Raw genomic sequence first — 27,333 nt, 5'->3', positions numbered from 1 at the left:
GCAAAGCGGACAGGGAGCTACTGACAGGGGAGATTAAAGAGGGAGGAGAGCAAGTGAGCCCGCCACTGAAGTGAGTGAGCGTGTGCTTTAACTACTGGCAATGGAACTGCCATTTTGATTCCAGGTGGAGGGAGTTTCAGTTTCAGTTGGGACTGCCTGCCTGACCTTTTGCTTCCTTGATCAGCCTTCCCCTGTGTGACTCATAGGTGGAGGGCCTGAGAGAGGCCAGCAGGCTTAAAAGCCAGAGGCAGGAGTGACCAGGGGAGCGAAGCGGACAGGGAGCTGCTGACAGGGGAGTTTAAAGAGGGAGTTTGACAGAGGACTATAATAGTTAGGAAGACCCGCAACACCTGTGCCAGCACTACTGCTGTCTCCTCCACTTGTGCCTGTAGCCAGACAGACTGCCTGACCATGGATGTTTCTACCCAGATCCTGGTGTGGTTCTGCAAGGACTGTGGCTTGCCGTTCCCACTTACTGATAACCAGGCTGAGGGGAATATTCAATGTGAAAGGTGCCTGCTGGTGGAATCTCTCAGGCGGCAGGTGGGGGAGCTACAGGAGGAGGTGGCCAGGTTGAGGAGTATCCGAGTCCATGAGCAGTTCCTGGATAGTATTCAGGTGGAGACTGCGGAGGTAACTGTCCCGGTGCACAGGACGGCTGATAAACCACTGGAGGAGGTGGACCAGGGTGGACACTGGCAGCTGGTTACTTCTCGCAGCAGGCAGTGTCCCACCCCTGCTCAGAACCCTCCCACCGTGGTACTGGAAAACCATTATGCTGTACTCGATACAGGAGACCATGAATTATCCCGTACAGATGAGGAGAAGCCTCATACCCACAAGGCTGGGAAGTCTACTGCCACCCCTGCAAGAAGGAAACAGAGTAGTGGTGGTTGGAGACTCTCTTCTGAGGCGGACGGAGGCGCCCATCTGTCGCCCTGACATTTCATCTCGGGAGGTGTGCTGCCTGCCGGGGGCCCGTATCCAAGATGTTACACAGGCATTGTCGAGGATTATCCGTCCCTCTGACTACTATCCCATGCTTCTCATCCATGTGGGCACTAATGATACTGCGAGGTGTGATGCTGAGCAGGTCAAGAGTGACTTCAGGGCTCTGGGGGCACAGGTCAGGGAGTTTGGGGCACAGGTGGTATTCTCTTCAATCCTGCCTGTCAGAGGTAGGGGCCCAGGCAGAGACAGGTGTATCCTAGAGGTGAACGCTTGGGTGCGTAGATGGTGTCGCCAGGAAGGCTTTGGTTTCTTTGACCATGGGATCCTTTTCTGGGAAGGACTGCTAGGCAGAGATGGTGTTCACCTTTCGAGGAGGGGGAAGACCATATTTGGACACAGGCTGGCTAACCTAGTGAGGAGGGCTTTAAACTAGGTTCGACAGGGGCAGGGGAGCAAAGCCTGCAGGTAAGTGGACAGCACGAATACATGGGAGATGAATTTGACATGGGAAGGAGTATGGGCTACACTGGGAGAGTAAAAAGAGGGCCAGAGCAAAACTGGGAGGCAAGACCAAATCAATGCCTGAGATGCCTATATACAAAGGCAAGAAGTATGGGAAATAAGCAAGAAGAATTGGAAGTACTAATAAATGAATACAACTATGATATCTTTGGCATCACAGAAACTTGGTGGGATAATACTCATGACTGGAATGTTGGTATTAAGGGTACAGCCTGCTTAGGAAGGACAGACAGGGAAAGAAGGGAGGAGGTGTTGCCTTGTATATTAAAAATGTATACACTTGGACAGAGGTGGAGATGGACGGGTTGAAAGTCTCTGGGTTAGACTCAGAGGAGTGAAAAACAAGGATGAGGTCCTACTAGGAGTCTACTACAGGCCCCCTAGCCAGGTGGAAGAGGTGGATGAGGCTCTCTTTAAACAGCTAACAAAATCATCCAGGGCCCAGAATTTGGTGGTGATGGACTTCAACTATCCAGGTATATGCTGGGAAACTAATACAGCAGGGGACAGACTGTCCAATAAATTCTTGGATTGCATTGCAGACAACTTTTTATTCCAAAAGGTTGAAAAAGCTACCAGAGGGGAAGCTGCTCTAGATTTAATTTTAACAAATAGGGAGGAAATTATTGAGAATGTGAAAGTGGAAGGATGCTTGGGTGAAAGTGATCATGAAATCATAGAGTTCACAATTCTAAGGAAGGGTAGAAGGGAAGACAGTACAATAGAGATAATGAATTTCAGGAAGGCAGATTTTGGTAAACTCAGACAGCTGGTAGGTAAGGTCCCATGGGAAGCTAAACTGAGGGGAAAAACGGCTGAGGAGAGTTGGCAGTTTTTCAAAGGGACATTATTAAGGGACCAAAAGCAAGCTATCACACTATGTAGGAAAGATAGAAAACATGGCAAAAGAGTGCCTTGGCTTTATCTTGCATGATCTCAAAATAAAAAAGGAATCTTATAAGAAATGGAAACTAGGACAAATTACAAAGGATGAATATAGGCAAACAACATGAGCGCGCAGGAGCAAGATTAGAAAGGCTAAGGCACAAAATGAGCTCAAACTCGCTACAAGTATAAAGGGAAACAAGAAGGCTTTTTACAAATACATGGGTAACAAGAGGAAGACTAAGGAGAGTGTAGGGCCATTGGTCAGTGAGGAGGGAGGAACAGTAACAGGGAATTCGGAAGTGGCAGAGATGTTTAATGATTTCTTTGTTTCGGTCTTCACTGAGAAATCTGAAGGAATGCCTGACAGAGAATGCTAGTGAAAAAGGGGTAGGCTTAGAAGTTGAAATAAGAAAAGAACAAATTAAAATTTACTTAGAAAAATTAGATGTCTGCAAATCACCAGGGCCTGATGAAATGCATCCTAGAATCCTCCAGGAGATGATAGAAGAGGTATCTGAGCCTTTAGCAATCATTTTTGGAAAATCGTGGGAGACGGGAGAGATTCCAGAAGACTGGAAAAGGGCAAATATAGTACCCATTTATAAAAAGGGGAACAAGAATAACCCAGGAAACTACAGGCCAGTCAGCTTAATTTCTGTGCCAGGAAAGATAATGGAGCAGGTAATTAAAGAAATCATCTGCAAGCATTTGGAAGGTGGTAAGGTGATAGGGAACAGCCAGCATGGCTTTGTTAAAAACAGATCATGTCAAACCAATCTAATAGCTTTCTTTGATAGAATAACGAGTCTTGTGGATAAGGAAGAAGCGGTGGATGTGGTATACCTAGACTTCAGTAAAGCGTTTGACACGGTCTCACATAATATACTTATCAATAAACTATGCAAATACAACTTAGATGGGGCTACTATAAAGTGGGTGAACAACTGGCTGGATAACCGTACTCAGAGAGTAGTTATTAATGGTTTTCAATCCGGCTGGAAAAGTACAACTAGTGGGATTCTGCAGGGGTCTGTTTTAGGACCGGTTCTGTTCAATATCTTCATTAACGATTTAGATATTGACATAGAAAGTACACTAACTAAGTTTGCAGATGATACCAAGCTGGGAGGGGTTGCAACTTCTTTGGAGGATAGGGTCATAATTCAAAAGGATCTGGATAAACTGGAGAAATGGGCTGAAGTAAACAGGATGAAGTTTAATAAGGACAAATGCAAAGTGCTCCACTTAGGAAGAAACAATCAGTGTCACACATACAGAATGGGAAAGGACTGCTTAGGAATGAGTACAGCAGAAAGGGATCTGGGGGTTATAGTGGACCACAAGCTAAATATGAGACAACAGTGTGATGCTGTTGCGAAAAAGGCAAACATGATTCTAGGATGCATTAACAGGTGTGTTGTGAACAAGACACGAGAAGTCATTCTCCCGCTCTACTCTGTGCTGGTTAGGCCTCAGCTGGAGTACTGTTTCCAGTTCTGGGCACCGCAGTTCAGGAAGGATGTGGAGAAATTGGAGAGGGTCCAGAGGAGAGCAACGAGAATGATCAAAGGTCTAGAGAACATGACCTATGAAGAAAGGCTGAAAGAATTGGGCTTGTTTAGTTTGGAAAAGAGAAGATTGAGGGGGGACATGATAGCAGTTTTCAGGTATCTAAAAGGGTGTCATAAGGCAGAGGGAGGGAACTTGTTCTTCCTTGCCTCTGAGGATAGAACAAGAGGCAATGGACTTAAATTGCAGCAGGGGAGGTTCAGGTTGGACATTAGGAAAAAGTTCCTAACTGTCCGGGTGATCAAACACTGGAACGAATTGCCAAGGGAGGTAGTAGAATCTCCATCACTGGAGCTATTTAAGAAGAGGTTAGATAGATGGCTTTCAGGGATGGTCTAGGAAATGCTTGGTCCTGCCATGAGGGCAGAGGGCTGGACTCGACGGCCTCTTGAGGTCCCTTCCAGTCCTACTCTTCTATGATTTTAAGTGCAACTCTGTTCCGTCATGAAGACTGGGTGGGCTGCTCCATTAGCTACATCAACTGCTGTCTCTAGAACCAGTCTGGCTACTAACCAATCCTCCTCAAGGATGGCCTGAAACTACTACTTTTGTGTCTCCAGTAAATATTCCACAGATGCACTGAGTTTCCCATATGGTCATTTTTGACCATAACTTTGGTAATTCATGATTATAAACAGTAATGTCACTGACAAATACACCATCCTGCCAACCTGAGTGTATGGAGTCAAGTTAGCATTATGTTGCTTGCTTCATGCATTAACCACATCCACTATGGAGAAGCTGGGTTGCTGATGCTGAAATGTGACATCTGCCATTTTGGAAGTGATTTCTTATTGTACTTAGCTCATGTTTTTTTGGCTCTGTTGCTGATTGATGCGATGGAGACTGGTGTCAGACAACTTTGGCAGGATCTAGAATTGCTGCATAAATTGGGTGAGAGCAATTCTGGATGAGGAGGAGATGCACAGAATAACCTCCAACTTGTGATGTGCTGGCCACCTCCTGTAGGGGAATCTGCAGGTCAGCTATCATTCTCAGCAGGATCCAGAATGATTTAAATCATCACCTAGTGATGGGGGTGAGTCGGGGAGAGAAATAGTATAGCCTCATCTGATGGAGAAAAGGAAGAAAGTTTGTTGGATGGGCAGCTTCCCCTTCAAGCCCTTCTTCGTGATCTGAAAAAGCTCCCTCCTCCCTGGGCTCAGGGACTCTTAAAAGCCAGATGTAGGAGACTCATCTTTTGCAATCTCTCTGAGAGACACTGGATAGCTGCAAAATGTGTGTCTACTGCCCGAGGATTGCAACAAGGCAATGGAGGGAGAGGAGAGAGAGGCATGGATAATGAGCTTTCCCCAGCAGGCTGTACCACAATTATGGGTTGTCATGATGGAATTTGGGAGGTTCCTTCTTTTGTGATGGTAGGCAACAATACAGAACCAGGGAAATTACTTCCTCCTGGCCATTGTTCAACTTGTTCCTAGGTTAAGGAAACACTGAATAGCGTCAAGGGCAATTCCAGGTGCCAGGATGTGCTCGATACTGGGGCTATGGTTACAAGTAATGATTGTGATCCATCCCCAACCAGGATAGCAGAGAGGTACCCTGGAGCGTCCATGATATTGTATCAGTACCAATTGTTAGGAAGGTGCAGAGCATTCCCTAGATGGGTGTTTTGTCACACCACGTACCAAAAGTTCTTTGTGACACCCTGTCAGAGGCAGTATGGTGACTGTTGGTCTTCTCAGCATTGCCCCAGATCCTGACTACCTAAGGCCCTGGCTTCTCAGGTGGTGTGCAGTATTGCTGTAAAATACAGCTCAGCTTGGGGGCAGGGAAGGGAGAAATGGGGCACCCCTATCTGGGTACCATGTTTCACAACAGCTGGTAGGCTGGGTACTGAGATAAATGCACCAGGGAGCCAATGAATTAGAGTCTTTTTTAGGATCATTTACAAAGGGAGTCTGCTGGGATGTTTTGCCCCCTTCTTCAATGACTCTACTCTCTTTGAAGTTAAAGCCTTTTAGGATGATCTGTCAGCATCAGAGTTCCCTGCAAACTGAAATGCCTTCTATATAAGGCATTTTTACTTCAGTTCCCCATTCCTGTGAAACTGCTGTTTTAGCTGTGGCCATGTGAAACACTTTCATGAGACTCCTGGAGACATCAGATACAGTGAGAACATCTGGCTGGCTGTTAAAACTACTGCTTGTAAAAAAGGCACCTCTTAGAGCTGGAAAAGCAGGGCAAGCACCTGGGCAGAAGGAATATCAATCTCTAGCAATGAGGAATGCAGAAGAAAGGTCATCTTTACTCTTCTCTTTCTTCTCTTTTTTTTAAACTTAAAAAAAATTCGTCTCCTAACCATGGGGGAGGGGAAGTTGGATATGAAATGTAAACTGAAGTTCCTTTCCTCTTTTTCTTGGCATCTCCCCCTCCCCACAAAGAAGCAAGAAAAAGGGCAACACCACCTATTTGCAAAAAGAAAAGAAAAAGACAATTATTTATGTTAATGATGCAGATAACAAAAGGACAATTGCTAGCTCTTTGAATAGTAACAGATAGCCATGTTAGTCTATATACAACCAAAACAAGAAAGCAGTCCAGTAGCACTATAAAGACTAACAAAATAGTTTATTAGGTGGCTAATAAACTATTTTGTTAGTCTTAAAGTGCTACTGGACTGCTTTCTTGTTTTGCTAGCTCTTTGTGAGACAAGACGCAGATGAGAAGGAAGTTGGGAGTTTTCACTTCTTCCCTCTTGCAATGCTAGATATCTTCCAGGAAGACCAGAAAGGAGGGAGAGCACTTGTGGCTGGGTAGGAGGGCTCAATGGACACTGCTACAAAATATCTCCAATCATATATACACAATGGAGCATCCATAGGCACACTACTCAAAGTACTATGCTTAATTACCAGTCCTTACTCGAGTTTACATTTAAACAGCTGAACAACAAAGACTGTTACAAAGGCACCAAGGAAAGATTTCAGGTTACCTTCCCATCTTACATTCCCTAAAGCAGCACAATTTGTTCTTACCTGTTAACTACACGTCTAGTCAATTCCTCCAGCACTAATCTAGAATATTAGGTTTACATTCCTCCTGCCAACAGCTACAGAACAAAGTAACCTGGAAAACCTTGAGATATCAGTGCACGAAGCAACATCTGTTTAATTTTGAAATTTCCTGGAGAAAGAAATAAAGAGAAAAAAAGAAGTTAGAGTGGTATATAAAGTAGCAACAAATTTTCAAGAACAGTGTGGTTGCTTTTTGTTACACAGGCTGTATTAAGACTAGCCCATCTGTTAAAAACCTCAGTACAATTTGTTAACCTATACATTCAAGATTCATCCATGACAGAACACAGTTGATGAGAGAGGTTTTGGTTGATTAATTTATGTCAAATGTTATTTGGGGATGCTTAACTAATTAGGTTGGTAAAAGGCAAATTTCCCATTTCAACAGTCAATGTTCTTTCTTTACTTTTATCTATGTGAATTAGAAGGATTGAATTATACGTATAGACTAGATTTTGATTTTTAAAAAATCCTCTGTTGCTGAAAGACACTAGAAGGAGAGCTGAGTATGTATAAGTAATGAAAATGCTCTTTGGGAAAGTGACTGTCTCTATTAGATGTTTGTAAAGTGCCTACCGTTACGTGAAAGGGCCCTCAAATAAATATGAAATTTGAGCCTCAGTTCAGTCTAGACCAAAGGAAGAGCTCTATGTGGTTTAAAAGCTTGTCTCTCACAAAGAGAAGTTGGTCCAAAGAAAAGGTACTGCACATCCACCTTGTCTCTAATAACCTCGGACTGACATGGCTACAACACTGCATAATTTTTTACGAAAACTAACTTCAAAATAATTTAAATGCATTTTTCATAGAAGAAAAAAAGATTAGTAATATAAAATTTATGTCAAATGTGGAGCAGTTCCACAAAAATGACTGAGACCAGTATACTGGTGGAAGGAATCGCATGACAGTAAAAGCCCCAAGAAAAATTCCAGCTAAGTAGCCAAAGTTTCACCTGGGACATCATGGGAGGAGGGAAGGGGGAGTGAAGTATAAAATATTGCTTTGAAATTCATGCAGATCTAGACTCCCCAAATACCGGTTCAGCTTTGATGACCAGGATGAAGGATAGTAACAGAGCGGTAGCAATGTTAGTCTGTACTCCAACAAAACAAAATAGCAGAAACGTAGCAATTTAAAGACTAACAAAATGATTTATTTGGTGATGAGCTTTCATGGGACAGACCACTTCATCAGATGTGAGACCATACCCTAGTCCTCTCTCTGCTCAGTGCTATTGCAGAAACAGAGCACTGGCTCCACTTTTAACTCCCTGCAGAGGGCCAAAAGCAATTTAGCAAAGCAACATACATATTTGCATGCGTTGCTTATAACTAGAAGTTCTTGGAAGGGAGAATGCATATTTTGATTTCTGACTAAGCAGACTTCTCCAAGCAATGTCCACACTATACCCTCAATGCAGTGCAATAACTGTTGAAATATTCACAAGAGACACACCCACACAGCAGTAACATCCAAGTTAGGCCCAGTCTTCAGAAAGCTCTCAATATACACAAAACACTCTATGCCCTTCTCATGTTCCTCAACTAACATCATATATCCCATCATGTGCCAACAATGCCCAGATGGTCTGTAGACTGGACAGACTTCAAACTCTCTTAGACAAAGAATTAATGGGCACAAAATAGACAAAAACACTCCTGATCCAGAAACCCATCAGTCAGCATTTTAATGGAGTGGGCCACTCTGATAATGACCTGAAGGTTTGCGTCTTACTGAAGAGGAATTTCACAACAGATTGGAAAGAGAAGCTGCTGAACTCTTTTATATTCAAATTCGACACATTAACATGTGGTTTGAACCGGGATGTGAATTTTTTAGGTCATTATAGGGGCTCTTACGCATACTTGGCCTTATCTAATTCTTGACACCCCCCCCCACCTTCTGTCCCTCTACTCTGATTTGCTCACCTTGATAATATTTTTCTGATTTGTCAACCTTGATTACTATTTTTGGTTCTCTCTGCCTTAAATATTGAATCTGTTCTGGTATGACTACAATCTGAAGAAGTGGGTCTGTCCAATGAAAGCTCATCACCTAATAAATTATTTTGTTAGTCTTTAAAGTGCTACTGGACTGCTTTTTTGTTTTCGTAGTACACAGACTAGCACAGCCTTCTCTCTGTTTCTATGCCTTTACAGCAGTTTAAGCAGTATTAGAGACTTCACAAACAATACAGTCACAGGTACAGTATATACTTATACCTTACAATCAAAGCTTGAGCCCTCAGAATACTAACCCCTTTAAAGAGCTTTATATGAATTTAAGAAATTAACTGATTCTACTTAAGTCAAGTTTGAAGACATTTGTTTTTCTAATTTAAGTTGCAATGAAATTGACAACAAAAGCCAACACTAAAATATTCAGCTTTGGTCATCTGAATGGTCTAAGCATTAAATAAGACAGGAAAGCACTGAACATTGCTGAATTTTGTAGAATTAGTTTCTGATTAACTTCAGTGAATTCTGAGACTAGCATAGGCTTAAGCAGCTTTCTAAGTTAGGTCCACACTTATTCTAGATAACCATAGTTTCTGGCTGCACATGGAACATAGAGGTTGAATCTGCTTGGACCTCCTTCCACCCCCAAGAAAGAAGTCCTGACTACATTTTCTCACCGTTCCCCTTTCAATTTTTTTTAATTCTAAACTCTTTCAGTCTCCAACAAAAACCCCATGCTATGATAGATGTAGCATGCGTGAATTCTCAAAATGGCGTAATAAAATTAACTTCCTTGGTAAGTTTTAGGTTAGCATTTTCCAGTCTTCTTAAAACTTTATATGTATTATTCAAGAAAAAGATGGTCAAATATTGAACAGTCATGTGCAATAAAAAAAAGGTAACAAAACAGAATACATAATTTACTGCTCAGTCAACAGGTTCATCTCTTAACAGGCAAGTGCTAAGCTGTTTTTCTAGGAGACCAGTTCACCCAAAATGAACTACCTGGATTCATAATAAATGAAGAGCCACAAGGAAAAAAAAGAGTATCCTGCATCAAACCATTTAATCCGATTGACATCCAAATTATAAAATGATCAGCAGTATTATCTTTCTCCTATTGGCATTGGTCCAGTAGTCACCCAAGTTGCTACTAAACATTTGATTACAAGGATATAGTACACTCTTAAAATGCACGACTTCAAGTTACGCTTAAGCACAATTCTAAGCTGCTCTGTGGCTGTTTGCACGCCAGGCTCCCCCAGCTGGGGGAAGCCAGGGAGAAATGGCACCTGGCTCCCAGAATGGCAGGGAACAGAGAACCTGGCTGCTGTCTGGTTCCCCACTCCCCACCACTCTGGGAGCCAGGAAACTGACGAGCCCTGGGCTTGCAGGAGCTGGGAAACTGACCACCCCAACAGCGCCAGTCAGTTTCCGAGCTCCCGCTAGCGGTGGGAAAATGGGAACCAGGCTGCTGTTTGGTTCCCAGCCTCCCCCTCGACCCCAGCCCCGGCAAGCCCAGGAGAGGTGGAATCAGGCTGCTGCCTGGTTCCCGTCTCCCCTGACTTGCATGAAATTTGACTTTTGCACGAGTTATGAGGAACACAAGCCCCGTGTAACTCAGGGGTCTGTTGTACTGAAGAACTCTAAGGGACCACCCAAATCAATGAAAAAGGGTGACTGCTAATCTGTATTTATACACAAAGTTTTTTTTTTAAATAAGCATACCAGTCCTGTTAAGTTTTTGGAGAATGTTGGGGACAACTTCTTGGTACAAGAGCTGAAGGAACCGACCAGGGGCCATGCACAACGTGACCAGCTACTCATAAACAGGAAAGAACTACTAGGAGAAATAGAAGTGGGTGGAAATCTGGGCTGCAGGGACCATGAGATCGTAGATTTCAAGATTTGGACAAAAGGAAGAAGGGTGAGCAGTAATACACAGACCCTTAATTTAAAAAAAAAAAAAAAAAAAAAAAAAAAAAAAATCATACTTCGACTCCCTGAGAGAACTGATGAGCAGGATCCCTTGGGAAATGAAGATGAAGGGGGGGAAAAAAAAAAAAAAAGAGTTCAAGAGAATTGGCAGTATTTTAAAGAAATCTTACGGGAGGCACAGGAACAAACCGTCCTGCACATAGTAAGAAATGCAAACATAGTAGGCACCCAGCTTGGCTCAACAGGGAAATCCTTAACCAGCTTAAACAAAAAAGGATGCATACAAGAAATGGAAATGTGAACAGTTTAAGGAAGAGTATAAATATACGGCTGGAGAATGCTGGGGAGTAATCAGGAAAGCGAAAGCACAACTGGAACAGCAGCTGGCAAGGGATGTGAAGGGTAACAAGAAGGGTTTCTACAGGCATGTTAACAATAAATGGGTTATCAGAGGTGTGGGACCATTACTGGATGAGAGGGGTAACCTAGTGGCAGATGATGTAAGAAAAGCTGAAGTACTCCACGCTTTTTTTGCCTTAGTCTTCACAGACAAAGTCAACTCCCACACTATGGTCCTAGACAATGCAGTATGGAAAGGTGGAGCGCAGCCATCCATGGGGAAGGAAAAAGTTCTGCGCTATCTAGAAAAACGAAATGTACACAAATCCATGGGTCTGGATTTAATGCACCCCAGGGTACTGAGGAAACTGGAAGATGTCATTGCCGAACCTTTGGCCATTATCTTTGAAGACTCTTGGATATCAGGAGAGATCCCGGATGACTGGAAAAAGGCAAACTTAGTGCCCATCTTTAAAAAAAAAAGAAGGACAATCCAGGGAACTATAGACCGGTCAGGTTTACCGCAATCCCTGGGAAACTAATGGAGGGGATCCTCAAGGAATCCATTTTGGAGCACTTGGAAGAGGGGAAACATCAAAAGTAGCCAACATGGATTCACCAAGGGCAAGTCCTGCCTAACCAATCTGATTAGCTTCTATGACGAGGTAACAGGCTCTGTGGAAATGGAAGTCAGCGGATGTGATATACCTTGACTTCAGCAAAGCTTTTGATACAGTCTCCCACAACATTCTTGCTCATAAATTAAGGAAATATGGATTGGATCCTTAGACTATGAAGTGGATTGAAAGCTGGTTTGACAGTCAGGCCCAACGGGTAGTGGTCAATGGCTCAATAGCTGGATGGCAGTCAGTTTCAAGCAGAGTGCCACAAGGCTTGGTTCTGGGACCAGTGTTGTTCAACACCTTTATTAATGACCTAGATGAGGGACTGGATTGCATCCTCAGCAACTTTGCAACGACACAAAGCTAGGGGGAGAGGTAGATATGTTGGAGGGTAGAGAGAGAATCCAGAGTGACCTGGATAAATTGGAGGATTGGGCCAAAAGAAACCTGATGCGGTTCAACAAGAAGTGTAGAGTCCTGCACCTGGGGGAGAAAGAATCCCAAACACTGTTATAGGCTGGGAACCAACTGGCTAAGCAGCAGTACAGCGGAAAGGGACCTAGGGGTTATGGTGGATGAAAGGCAGGATATGAGTAAACAGTGTGCTCTTGTAGCCAAAAAGGCTAATGGCATATTAAGGTGCATTAGGAGGAGCATTTTGAGCAGATCTAGAGAAGTGGTTGTTCCCTCTATTTGGCACCGGTGAGACCACATCTGGAATACTGTGTCCAGTTTTGCTCCACCCCCCCATAAAAAGGATGTGGATATGCTGGAGCAGGTTCAGCGGAGGGCAACAAAAATGATTAAGGGGCTGGTGCACAAGACCTATGAGGCTAGGCTGAGGGATCTGGGCTTGTTTAGCTTACAGAAGACTTAGGGGTGATTTAATAGCAGCCTTCAACTACTTGAAGGAAGCTCTAAAGAGGAGGGTGAGAAGCTTCTCAGTGGTATCAGATGGCAGAACAACGAATAATGGTCTGAAATTAAAGAGGCAAACAAGTCATGATGACAATACCCCACATTAGTGATGTATTGAAATAAGGATAGATGTTTTGAGGGACCACTTCTGAATATTGAGCTCATTTGGAGTATTTTCAAAACCTGGTAGATAAAGGGCTCTCATATGTCAGGCACTTGATGGGTTTGCAACACACTAGCAACAAGAGCGCACCACTTTGTTTCTTTACCTAATGCATCTCGACGTATTTTAAGAGCACATCACATTTTAGAGTTTAAACATCTGTGATCGTCCTTCTAAGTGGAAGAGCGGATCCATCAGTTTATTGATACAAGAATAGGAGGTAAGCTCAGTGAACAAATCAGTGAGTCTCCATCCACACACCTATCTTAGCTGGCCTTGCAATAGTCTTACAAGTCCAATAGCACTACTATGGAAATGCAAGTAGACATGCAACCAGAGTTTTAGATAACTTGAGACTGAGTGAACAGTTGGTTTTGATACAAGAGATGTCACAAGGGAGTGAAATGTCTTTGGAATGGTATGCTCTTGTCAATTTAGAATCTATTAAAATCCCTCCTTGTAGCAGTTGAGGCTGAAGGGATTAGTTGCTGCAGTTAGTCATCAAGCCTAAAACTATGGAAAAAATAGGGGCATTTTGTAGGCTGGAGGGCAAATGGAAATACACATCTTGGAGATCAAAAGCCATGAATCAGTCTGGACCTCACAACGAAGGCATGCTAGTTACCATTACCATCTTGAATCTGAGAAGGCTTATGTATCTATTTGGCTTTCTCAAATCAACAGTACATGAAGGATTCCTCATTTTGTCGAAGTAAGGAAATATTAGTAATAATTTCTTCCTCTAAATTCCATAGACACCTCATCTATGCCTCTAAGACAGATAAGTGGGACTATTTTCTCTTTAAGTTGTTTCTTGGGAGAAAGACTGAGGGAAGACATATGGGAGAAGAAAAAAGAGCAGAGTTAGACAGAATACCTCTTAGAGGTAAGTACTCATCTATCCACGTTTCAGGCTATTTCTGTCTGAGCTGATAAAAGAGGGAAAGATGACATCTGAAGGTCAGGTTCAGGTATGACAGACTGGTTTGACTGAGATTTTCAACATTCATTCCAAAGTTGCTGTCCAGAACACTATACAGGAAGGTTGTTACCTACTGAAGGTAGGCACCGAGGATGTCAGAAGTGATGGACCCTGGTAATTCAGACTGTCAAAGTATTAGCAAAAGGCTAGAATCACCAGCAAGTCTGCATGCTTCTTGAAAAGGTCAACTGCGAATATTCCAACCTTCTCCAGTACAAGGTACAGTGGCTTTCCAGGGGAAACATGCTTGCACATTTTGTAGCCTATCTGGAAAAAACAAAGGTGTTCATGCAGGAACAGGGCTGTGAATATGGAGAGCTAACAGATTCTATGTGCCTAAAGAAATTTCATTTCATGGTGGACATCACCTCACATTCAAATGGCCTTAACAGAAAGCTACAAGGGAAACACTCCTCTCTTTTAGAAGAGGTGCTACCACTTGAGTGAAAACAAACATTGTTTATGTGAGACATTGAGAGAGGTTTGCTGGTTCATTTCCTGTCACTGAAAGAATTCAGAGGCAACAAAGTACAAGCTTAACATTGCGAACCTAAAAAGTGCAATATAGAGGCTGTGTCTATACAAGATAAATGGAATTTATTAATATTGATTTTGTAACCCTGGTATTTATAAATTCTATTTTGACAATCTTCACCTCTCCACTTGCTCACCCCAAAGTCAACTTATTGCTGTCACACTCAATCTGCAAACACTGACTGTTGCAGTATTGCATTGTGGGAACCTATCACACAGTTCCCTCATCCCTGTAGCATTCTAGGTACGCTCGCTGGTCTCTGACATCATCTTCCCACATTGCACTTTCCTCATTCCTCTCCCGTGCTAAGCAAATGTCCGTTTTTCCCATCCGAAGGAAGGAAAAGTAGGGCATCCACAGAGATTGCAAAAATTTGACACAAATCTCTCTTATGTAACTGAATTCTCAACTGACCATCCACTGACTGTCCCCCTCCCATGATTGTATCTGATCCCTGAAATTAAGAGAGACCTTGAAAAGCTTGAAAAAAAGAGAGAGGACAGGAAAGTTTTTGGAGGGTCTTTGGCCTTCCGGTGCACTATAAAGGCTTCCATGCACAGGCTGTGTTCTCAACTGACCATCCACCAACTGTCCGCGCCCCCCACACCCATGATTGCATCTGATCCCTGAACATAACACAGGGACAGACTGTCTTCCCTCTTCTCTACACAGACATTGCCAACACAGGGAATGACAGTGAAATCTCATACAGTCAGTGACCTGACCATGGAAACGGGAACCTCAACTGGCCCTACACCCTGTGTTTTTCTGGGGGAGAGGGGTTGTCAAACCATGAAGACAGACAGATTATGTTAGGAAAAAGATTTTGTAAAAGAAATGTCAAACCAGCAGGTGTCTGCAACGGACAGCCCCCAAAAGTATTTGTGATGGGGTGGGAATGGGGGGACGCTGTAATGGGTAGATGCACTCACAGCACTAATAGCAAAGAAAGACATTTCTTAGGCTCTCATACAAACATGAGCTCATATCCACAGGCTTCCTGGTCCTGAATTGAAATTTATGGTCTTCCTGTTACCTAATTCTGGCGCACCTAGAGAGCAGTGGTCAGAGCAGAGCACCAAGGGACATTCTGGGTTACACACAGGACACCTCTGGAGGCTAATTAATTTGATTAATATGTGGCGCTTCCACACTGGCCTTTACTCGAACTTTTGAATTTGAGCTTGATGCTGTATCCATCAGGTACTGATGTGCTGATATTAGTGCTCCCTAAATCGAGCTAATAGTATGTAAAGTGAAGACAGTCACGTGGTAATGTTGAGTTAAGTGCCCTAAATTCAAATTTATCTCGTAGTGTAGAGACAGCCTGAGAATTTCAGGATTTTAGTGAGGAAAACACAATTTTGTCATTTGCATTGAAACCCTTTGACCTGATACCTCTGCACTCAACTTTTCAACATTTACATGAGTGGACTGAACAGAACTGGAATTGGCTGATGTGCAAGACAATGAAGTGTGGACTTCTAAAGTCAGAGGCTTGGTGACTGAACTCAAAAATCTAGATAGAGACTACTATATTCTCCAAGGATTCAGGATCAGTAAGTTATGTGACTTCTGTATGTTATCTATCGCTCTGCCACAACAGAGTCCTATTGCTTTGACATTCTGATTAGACAATTCACATTTTAAGAGGAAAATAAGGTTTTTAATTTTGTTTCTTTACAAACTTTCAACCTCACAAAGACAATACTCAGATATAGAAAATCATGAAAGGGAGAACATATTGCTCACCAGGAAGTAATGAGAATACAAGAGAAGAGATATCTAAAACTCATGCACTGAAACACTAATTAGATCTATTAACAGTTCTGGAGAGAGGCCTCAGGAAGTAGGTGCTGTCACACTAATTGAACACTAAAGAAAACAATCTCATTAAGTATGGAGTTCCTCCACTTAATGCTATATTTCCTGAATGAATAAGCTAACACCAACAGTGAAGCAAGACACCCCTCACTCTCCTGCTGCTCCTCCTCCAACAGAGGAGTTTCGTACTCATAGCAGAGGATTAAATAAGGATAGGTTTATCCTGCTACAGATACCAAGATGAACAGACAACGCAATAATCACAAACCAGCCTCCATGCCCAAATTACCCTCATTGTGTTTCATCTCCTCTGTGATACCGCACCTCTCATTTATTAGTGATATTATATGATTATGGAATAATTATGACATTTACATCATACAAGGTGAGTGTCACTGTTGGAGCTGAAAGTTTTATTCTCTTATTCTCTTTATATTTTGATTTTTAGGTTTAATAATGTAGCAATGTAAGGTAACATTAACACATTTAACATTTTATTGATTAAGTTCTTTAACTGAATATACTTGTCTGTTTTAAAATTTAGTGAGTTTAGTAGATAAAGAGACAGTTTTTGTATTATGTCTATGTTACTAAGATTAGAGGGATGTTGAAGCCTTAATTGTTTGATTTATAATTCCTTTTGCTCTGTTTTTCTCTGAGAGTCCTTTTAAGTACTGTTTAAGTGTGAAAGTAGTAGGTCTGTTTTATGATAAAGGTGCCAACATTATCTCCAGAGCCAGAAGGCCAAGAAAGGAGGGGTGAAGCATGGGTGAAGACAGTGTGTACCCCTGATCACGAAGTGACAGGACTGGCAGCTTGACGGCTCTAAAGCATGGAGCAGGCACCCCTAAGGACAACTGATTACATGATAAGCCTTTCAGAGATGTTTTGAGAACCACTGGCTTCAAAAAGATAACACCAGTCACAGACTGACACAGCAGACTTCAACAGAAAAAAGGATTATAAAAGCAGGGTGCTTTGCCATGGGACTTTGGGTTCGTCTTGCCACCAACTCCAGGAGAGCATCGGACTGCAACTGACAAGGCCCTGCTCCCCCTCTGTGATCAATGTAGCAGGCCAGTAGATTGATCAAGGCTCTGAACTGGTAACTATAACATCGTCTGGTGGGACTGTGTGCACGCACGTGTGAATGAAAAGCATTTTTGTATGTGTGTGTAAATGAAAAGCATATGCTACTGTTGTATTCTCAATAAATGCAGCGTACGGCCCTTTTCCCCTATAAAAGATCTTGTGTGATTTGTTTTAAGCATAACATCATCTCCTACTTGTATGAAAGGATCATTTCATAACTGAAGTTAGGAATATTTGACTACGGATCTGTATTTGAAATACACTAGGCAAGATGCTTTCAGTCGAGATTCCTGCTGGAGAAGAGCCTACTAGTGGCTACATCTACACTGCTTTCCTCTTTCGAAAGAGGAAAGCAAATGAGGGAAATCAAAAATGCAAATGAAGCGCTGATATACAAATCTCACACTTCATTTGCATAATCTCATCGGGTCGCTTTTAGGGAAGAGATCGTCTCGGAAGAGGTTTCCGCCCCCCGCCCCCTGAAAAAAGCAGTGTAGACGGGTTTCATTTAAAACAAAATCATTTTTGAAAGAACCCTTAACTCCTATAAAAATGAGGTTTACAGGGCCATTAGGAAAAACAAAGGAGAAGCTCATCCATTATATAGTGAAGCCTGTAAGTAACGGCTGCTACGACTTAGCAAGGTATCCAAGGCCATGTATACAGACCACATGACTTCGGCCTTCATCTTAGAACGCCAGTGATCTTCCATAAACAGAGCTGGAAATTCCAACTATAAAGCAAGTGCAACTTGTATCCTCAGAATCTACCAGACTGCTTTACCAACAGCAAGAAATTGCTAAATCATAGCATATTTTAGAATTACAGTAAAGTCTTCATCTTCGGCATTCTATTATCTGGAACGCTCAAACAGCCAGCATTTTAACCGTAAGTAAATTTTAATTACTTTTTCCACAATGTAGCCACACAAAATCTCCCCACTACAGACCAGCTTTTGGCTCCCCTCTAAGGTGCCTCAGAGCACACAGGGCACTGAACAGCAGTTAAACATCACAGTCTTTGATGCCTTCCTAAAGGGGCCCAGATGTGCTGGCTCATCGTGACCCTGAGGAACTGAAAACACAGATAGAGGGCTAGCAGGCTAACTGTCAATAAGGGGGCCTCAGGAAATTACCCCAGCTGGCATTGATGGATTTGATGCACCCACACAGCCATCCCAGAAGAGAAATCTCCGCCCTTGCAAAAGAATGTCCTGTACTCCCAAATTGCTTACCTCCTGTCTTACAGGTGCAAATTAAGTAAGAATTGCCCTTGTAAAAACTGGCGTCACAAAAAAGACAGACCAGTACAAGCTGACACCATAGATAAGAAAGAGAATACGTGACCCAGGGGATATAAAGATGGGCCCAGCAGCACTATGAGTGCATTCCCACCAACTACCTGCTGGTCGGGTCAGGTGATTGCCTCCTGAGGTCCGCAACTGGGGACGCCCAACCTCGTATTTGTCTTTCTGCGGAACTGAGTGACCAATCCTGGCTTGGCTACGCTGGTACCGAGAGACGCAAGGAGGGTAAGATATACCCATATTAAGGAGGGTAAGACGTTCCCACATTAAAGTCTCCTTTTGGTGCGCACAGTTAAAGAATTAGAGCTCTACAGATAGAGGCTGTTGCATTAAGACGTCGTGGTATTGAATTGTAATGTAACCTGTTAAAACCTGTACTCTGCTAGCATATAAGAAGTAGACAATAGCCTTTTGTAACTGCACACTTATAACTGTAGCTTAATAAATCTGTAACTAGTTAAGATCTAAGCCTGACTGCTGTTACTCTCTGTCACTGCAACACAGCCGGCACAATAAAAAGAACTTTAACCTTTTGATTACCACAGCCTGGCCATAGGTGAGAGTGCTAGGAGCTCCCTGCTCTAGCAGTAAAACACTCGGGTGTTTAGGACCCTGGGGCATCCATCAGTCTGGCCCAGACTGCCCGCTGCGACGGAGCTCTGCGCTCTAGCAGTTAAAGACTCGGATGGTAACAAGGGCATAGCTGGTATCTCACTGCACATTACCCGGCCACCGGCTAACACACAAGCACAGTATAGTGAAAGTAAATGAAAATAAATACAGCAAATACAGTATACAATACTATGGTTGTTGGTAAATAAAGCACTCTGCATACATTTTTGTTTCTTAATATCTAATCTTGTTTTTCTTTAGTGTTATATATTCCTAGGTATCTCTCTCAATTATCCAAAATATTTCAATATCTGGCAATGTCCCAGTCTCAGGGTTGCTGGATATGAAAGTTTACTGTAGTTTGAAGTCTTGTTTACTAGGTGATCTGCTTTTATCTGTTTGAAACCACTTATAATCACTTCATTCTTAGCAATTAATAAGTTTATGTTTTAATCTAAACCAGTAATTTTGAAGTGAAATGCTTTGAAATCTTAACTCAATGGGCTGTTACATTTCCTATCCACATTAAGGGAGGAGGAAATTTTGATGTTACCTTGTACAGTTTCCTGTGTTGTGCAAGATGGTATGGTTCCGGGTTTATACTCCAAAGGGAAGGTGCGGGGCTCTAGGCTGGGACATGGGTTGTTGTTTTGACTGTAGACTCCCTGCTGTTGGTTCATGCAGCGGCTGATCAGAGCCTGCATATTACTACAGCTGAGTCAGTCCCTACCTGGGGTAAATGCTGGAGGAAGTATGGGAGTAGGTGTGCAGCGTGTCACAGTAGCACAGGGGTGAAAAGGAGCCAAAGGTTGGTAGGCCACAGGTAGAATTTCAGCAGACCAGCCTTTGAGAGAAGCCGCATTTACTAATACTGAGACCACATGAAGGAGTCAAGGATTCTGGATTCTTAAGTCTTTGAGCTATCTTGCTTAAATTACACTTTAAGTTTGATATACCTGCAAGACAGATAATGAGCCCTCAACCAGTTTCACCAGGTCTAATTATTCCATGTGCAGTGTTTTGAGGTCCTTGGATAAAAATACTGCATGCTCATGGTATTTTTAACTATCAAGAATCTTGGTAGCACTACATTCCAATTACTGTGACTTAGCACTCCAAATAGGTATTTCATTTTGAATTAAGCCTGATTTCCAATTGTTTCATACAAAAACAGAAAGTATGTCCATAGACAACTGTAACAAACAGCTTTTACAATTTTATACAGCTTGATTAAAAATAAATTAACTATTTAATTTCATTCTAAGTTTCTTAAAAAGCCCATATAAATTCCTAGTACACGCAATTACATCATGCAGAATACAATGCCTGAAATTCCACTATGCACCACTTTCAACTCTCTCGTCCCAATGGCTGTAGTAACAGAGGTCTTCAGCTGTGACTGGAGGTTCCACTTTCTAAAACTCTGAACTTCTGAAGGTCTTGAATCAGCAAGAATCGAGATTACACACCAGTATAATAGAGCTATGTGCACTACATTGGGCATCACAATTCTTCAGTCCCTCCACTCAAGGAGGATAATCAGCCAGACATTATCATCATACACTGGTAAAACAAGTAAGGAGGAACTAAATTTCCCAATGTTGTGTTACAAATCCAAAGATCTTGGATGTAGAGTATTTATAATATACACCAGATTGTCTTGGCAGCTGCGGAACAAAGAACACTGAAGTAGACTCCCTGAACAGACTAAAACAAGACCAGCATGAACAGTCTCCTAAGGACTCAGTGATTTAACACATGTTCTGCAAGTAGGGAGCTCCAACAATATATCTGTTTACTGAGGAAAATACAAGATGTCATCAGTTCTGTTCTAGACTGAGTAGGGACAAAACATTCCTTCCTCCTGGACTGGAGCAACAATCTTCTTTGTACATTTGAATCTCCATATTCTGGGTGTCCCTCATCTGGGAACACTCATGGTACAGAGGAGAAAGCAGCTTTGCATGCTGCTGCCCCCCATTCCCACCCAGATGGGGGGAATGGCAGCATGCAGATCTGCCTCCCTTGAGGCTTTTCCCCACTACTACCACAGCAACAGGGGGGCAGTGCCTCTGAGCAGCAAATGTGGAGCCATGCACGTCCCCATGAGCAGGGCACCAGGTGAGCACCCAACTCCCAGTCCCCTGCATACCCAGACACTGCAGTGCCCCTTGACCCAGGAAAATCTTTAATCTCGCATACCCTGCTTCCTAGGGTTGTCAGATTAAAGTGGTTCAAGTGTATACCTCATACCTCTACTGCCCATGGCCTAACACATAAATGGAGAGGGCCAAGAGACTTCTAATTACACCAGCATGACCCAGATAATGACGACCCATCAATTTACTGCAACAAAAAAAGAGCAGAAGCCAGCAAAGCGAAGGATGTTAGGAAATTTAAGTACAATACAACCAAAACAAATCCTAACAGTGTTATGAGTCCATTATTAGACGGCTGTTGTAAAATTTTCAACAACTCAGAAAGGCAGAAGTGTTCAATAAATATTTCTGCTGTGTACTCAGAGGGCCAGATGATGCATCATCACATGCTAGGAATATCATTCCCAAAGTAATTCAGGAGACTATTAAACAGCAGCTGTAAAAAGTTAAAGACCATTTTTAAGTCAGCACATGAATAAAAGCGCTGGCTGAAGAGCTCTCTTGACCATTACTGTTCATTTTCAGTAAAATTACTGGGGACGTTCCGAAAGTATGAAAGAAAGCTAGTGCTAGGTCAGCACATAAAAAGGATAAACAGGATGACCCAGGTAAATACAGGCCAACAAGAGAGATCCTGAACAGAAGAATGACATAGTTGATACAGGAGTTGATCAAAGAAGAAAAGTAGAGTAAAATCAGTGTCAATCAATGTAAGTTTATGGATAAGGTAACCAAACATCCAAATTTTAAAGGGACGGTCCTGTATTTTAGCCCTTCTGCAAGTGTCCTTTTTCTTAAAAATGGGAGAACTGTCAAGTATTTTTGTCTCCCCCCAAATCATTACTGGTGGGCAATATTCCCTCTAATTCTTCCCATTCATGAACATATTGTTTTCTATTGGCAGAATCATTATTTATGCAAACCAAGGTATGTGTGAGTGTGCACCATTAGCAGACAGAAAAACAAAACAAAACAATCTAGCTATAGACATACTGGTAACCTATTAGGCAGCATTTGAATCTCTCCTAAGCAGCCACACAAGCAAACAGCTTACAAGTAACACTACTGGTGGGCCCTGCAGGTGGCCAGATCCCTGATCACAAGCTGCCAGTCCACCATCAGTGAGGTGGGGACTAGGTGCCGACAATGGGGGTTGGTGTGCAAGACTGGTGGAGGAGCAAAGACATAGTCACTCTTCCTGCTGGTCTGTCAGCACAGCCCCCCACTGTATGCTTACTCTAAGCCAGCAGGACCCTGACCCCTATCCCGGTCCTGGCAGGCACTTCCCCTCCCTTCTGCCCCTTACCCCAGACCCTGTCCCTACTTCATCACTTCACTCCCCTGGTTTGTCCCCACCCTTTCTCCACCCCTCCTCCAAAGTCCTGCCCCTGCCTCATCCTCCCTCCACCTCTTCCTGCCCTCACCCTACCCCTCCCTTTAGCACACGCCATGCTTGGTTGTCCTCCTCCCTCCTCCTAGATCTTCTTGAATGCAGTAAATCAGTTGCTTGCAGCACTCCAGAAGAGCTAGGAGGGCAGGGAAGGGTGTGAACTGGCCAGTGGTAACAACAGTGGGTAAGAGGAGCAGAGGAGAGGGTTGGCTGCTGGTGGGTGCTTAGCACCCACTAATTTTTCCCCATAGGCACTCCCGACCATCCAAGGAGTCAGCACCTATGTGCCCACCCATTGACCCTTTAGGTGCTCCCCATCTCACTGTTCTCAGGGCTTTGTAACCCCTCCCCTCACAGATGCAATGCCCCTCCATATTCCCCCATCCCATCCCACCCCACCCCACCCCAGCATGATATGTCCCGCTCCCAGGACTAAGTGAAAAACTAGCCTTTAGTCAGTGCTGAGCTAACCAACAGCCTGGCTGGCAGGCTCCTTCCTTCCCCCACTGCCTCTGCCAGGGATAGTGCCCTGGGGAAGCCCAAGACACTTTGGCCCGAGGTGCTGGCCAGGAGGAGGTGAGTCCTGTGCACATCCAAGCCTTGCCCAGGAGTGTGGGAAGTAGAAGGGAGTTCCAGCCTCTTTGCATCCTGAACCTGCCTGCTCCACAGCAGCCCATGGGACAATGCCTAAGTACGCTCCTGCACCAGCATCTACACTAGGTTTTGCCTTGAGCAAACACAGCAGCTCCACCCCCCAGGCGCTCTCCCCTGCTCAGTCACCTCTCTGGCTGAGTTCCCTCAAGCCCCTCCAGTCAGGTGCCTTGGTGAATAATATATCCTTATGATTTAGTCCCTTCCTACCCACAGTGCAGCCAGGGAAGAGGAGGAGGCTGGATTACGTCAGTAATCAGAAGCTGCCTGGAGACATTAGCTGCTTTCTGATGCTGTATGGCAAGAAAGCACGAGTTCTGCAAAGGCAAGGCCAAGTCATTCCTTCTCCCTCCCCAGTCTCTGCAAACAGAAGCAGTTGCTGTCCCTTCCTCCCACACAGTGCCAAAAGGCTGCTGCTACCAGCCACATTATGGTGTGAACCTAGGCATAAATCTAGCAGATGGACATGTGGCCCTCCATGCCCTCTGCATGTTTTGCCTCACAAAGATTCTGTTCCAGGCAATGTGAAAGTGACTTACATTTCTTACAGGTACTATCAGGGCAAAGGGTTTGGTGGGTGGGGTACCAGCACTGCAATATGACAGTACCTGTAAGAAAGTATAATCATGGGGTGGAGTGCAGGAGTTCAGCACGAGGGTCTGGGGTTGTGAATCAAGAATCAGGATGGATGGGTGTTTGTACGGGAGGAAATATGGGGGATGCCACAGCATTGTTGGGCTCACCATCTTTTGTCCATCATCCCAGCACCAGCCAGCTTCTTCTTACCACTGCTGTGCACTGCTATACTTTCATCCCTGGCATCAGACACCAGGACAGGTGGATGTGTGCCATTAGCCCAGCCAGGCTAGGACGACAGAAAGCAAGTGTTACATATTCATGTTAGACACAGTTGTACAGGAACGTGTATGTGTGCACACACATGCGCTAGAGAAATCTTTGTGTGTGTGACTCCACCTTGTGTGAACCCTGGAACTTTGAAGAAGGCAAATAAAAAGAATCCAACTATGCATTATTTCTTTTTAAGAAAGGCTCAGCCAACCTCATGCTAAATTTGAGCATTTGTATTGCACAGTACTGAGTGATTGCTGTTGGAATTCATTTGAAAACGAGTACATTTACCAAGTATCTCATATTCAGCACAGAAAAATTGTCATCCTATTTATAGAAAACAAATCTTGGTCATACAAAATTGGTACCTGAAATTGCAAATTCAGTATATGAGTGTACAAATTTGGTTGTAATACTGTACAGGTAATACCTAGACTTCTGCATGGCATTTGACTTGATTCTGTGACACATTCTGACAAACTAAAATGATACAAATTAAGCAAACTATAAAGTGAATGGATTACAACTGACTGATCTCAACATGTGATGTATTCAACGTCTGTATTATCATACCACCTAGGAGTTCTCATCATGAATCAGGGTTCTGTATTAAATGCTGTACAAACACAACAAAAAATGGTCCCAACCAGAGGTAATCAACAGTAGTGTGTTTCTATTGGGTTCCCACAAGGATCAGTTCTTAGTGCTAGTCTATACAAGATCTTATCAAGAAACAAGGAATGCAGGCTATACATACAAAATGAAGGACTATTCTCAAAAGCAGGGACACTGAAAAATACTGGTGGAAGGAAGACAGCAAAACATGAGGTCCTACTGTTACACTGTGGCCAAAAGGGCTAACATGATGCCTGAATACTGTGTTCAGTTGTAATGTTCCCAATTCAAGGAGGACACTGATAAATTGGAGACAGTTCAGAAAAAAAGGCATGAGAACGATTAAAGAACCAGAAACACACCTTATAATGATGGTCTCAAAGAGCTCAGTATATTAACTTATCAAAGAGATTGTTAAGGTTAACTTAACTACAACCTTTCAATTAGCTATATGGAGAACAGAAATTTTATAACAGAGGGTTCCTTATTCTAGCAGACAAAAATACAGCAAGATCCAATGTCAAGAAGTTGAAGGTAGATCTAAAAGGACATTTATCGCAATTCTAAAATTAATAACGAGGATAATTAACCGTTGGAACAATTTACCAAGAGTTGCATTGGGTTCTCCATCATTAGAAATATTTACATGAAGATCAGATTTTTTTTCCTCAAAGATACACTTGAGTTCACATGGGAATTAGGTTCAAAAAAGTCTTTTGCTACATGATATGCAAGAAGTCAGCCCAGAGAATCATAATGGTCCTGCTGCCCTTTTAATCTATGAAACTCTCAAAGCTTATGGTAGTATCTGCCTCTCACCAACAGATGTTTTATCCCAGGCCAGGAATGTGGGAGGCAGGGTGGAATTCTCCAACTGAATCTACACTTTTTGGACCTGATGGTTGATAAATTTCTAAAAGGTTCTGACCTCTTATTCTACAAGAATATGGTTCAGAAACACTGACCTAAATGGATTATTTTGTGCACAGGTTGTTCTAGAGTTAAGAATCCTTATCCAACAGGAAGTACCACTCATTCCACTATTCATCACTGCTTCAGTAGTGTTTAAGATAAATGCCCGAAGAAGAGAAAAGGCCACATGAAGTTCAGTTTATAACTTCACTGAACACTATGCATCAGTACTCTCCTCCTGCGTATCCAAGCAGTGCTTCACTCATTTTTTCAGATGAAGAATTCCTCTACCTACTGTCCTTTCTTAATGGTATTTCCTTACTCATCTCCCACAAATGTAGATGCAAAAAAAAAAAAAAAAAAAAAAAAAACCCAAGAAAAACAAAAAAAGCTTGAAGAAGTTAGTTACTGATTGCTGTTGTTCAAGAGTTGTCTTGCATGCACATGCTTTCTGTTTACTTTCCATTCTGCCTTGGTGTGCTCTTCACACAATACAACTCAATAGTTCAGGAAGAGAGAGGCATCCGGGAGCTGCTAAGAGGTACTAACGAAGGGTGCTCATGCAGCTTCAACTAATTTCTGTAGTCAGCAGTTGTTAGCTTGTCAAGGCAATCATATTATCCAAAATATGGATTTTACTCTTTTGGAGTTGCCAATATGCCTCTAATGTGAGCTAGACCTGAACACTGCTGATGGCTGCTTTGGGATAATCTTTTAAGATAGGCAAGGGGGGTGAAATCAAAAACAAGTACCTCAGCACAGTAGACAGCCACACCCATATGGAGTAGTTTCCTTGTAGTTGGCATTGACATCTCCCACAGCTCTGACTTGTGGCTCTAAGCAGCAAAGCATGCACTGCAGCTCCACATGCCAGAAAGTAAAAAGAACAAGTCTAACAGTGGAGTTTAACAAACCAGCTGGAGACATAAAACAAAGTGGAGAGACAAACAACTGGATAAGGAACGAAATGTGAAGAAATGGAAGAATACATTAAAAGAAATGTAATATAGGAGTTATATCACAACATAAAGGCTACATCTACACTAGCCAAAAACTTCGAAATGGCCATTTCGAAGTTTACTGATGAAGTGCTGAAATACATATTCAGCACTTCATTAGCATGCGGGTGGCTGCGGCACTTCGAAATTGACGCGGCTCACCGCGCGGCTCGTCCAGATGGGGCTCCTTCTCGAAAGGACCCTGGCTACTTTCAAGTCCCCTTATTCCTATGAGCAGACAGGAATAAGGGGACTTCGAAATTGACGAGGCTCGCCGCCGCGTGGCTCATTCAGACTGGGCTCCTTTTCGAAAGGACCCCGGCTACTTCGAAGTGCCACGGCTGCCCGCATGCTAATGAGGCGCTGAATACGTATTTCAGTGCTTCATCAGTAAACTTTGAAATGGCCAGTTGAATGGCAATTTCGAAATTTTTTGGCTAGTGTAGACACAGCCAAAGAGAATCAAGTGGTACCATATGAGTGGAAGCTCCTGACAATGAA

At 43.1% G+C, this 27,333-nt stretch overlaps 1 protein-coding gene across 7 annotated transcripts in view; it reads right to left on the bottom strand.

Moving 5' to 3' along the window:
• Positions 1-27,333, bottom strand: part of PPM1B (protein phosphatase, Mg2+/Mn2+ dependent 1B) — an 83,568-nt gene that overhangs the window by 38,108 nt on the left and 18,127 nt on the right. For 4 of the 7 annotated variants that reach the window (XM_074989625.1, XM_074989622.1, XM_074989619.1 and 1 more), the window contains one exon: positions 6,930-7,077. The exons of 1 other annotated variant lie outside the window; for it this stretch is intronic. The gene's annotated coding sequence lies outside the window, so the exon portion shown is untranslated. Of the gene's footprint in view, positions 1-6,929; positions 7,078-24,201; positions 24,324-27,333 lie in introns of all 7 variants that reach the window. 2 more of the 7 variants (XM_074989620.1, XM_074989621.1) reach the window with 1 other exon arrangement.

This window comes from Carettochelys insculpta, chromosome 3, assembly GCF_033958435.1.
Source record: "Carettochelys insculpta isolate YL-2023 chromosome 3, ASM3395843v1, whole genome shotgun sequence".
NCBI classification, from domain to species: domain Eukaryota; kingdom Metazoa; phylum Chordata; order Testudines; family Carettochelyidae; genus Carettochelys; species Carettochelys insculpta.
Note: the sequence above shows the minus strand (reverse complement) of the source record. Positions and strands in the feature narration are given on the sequence as shown.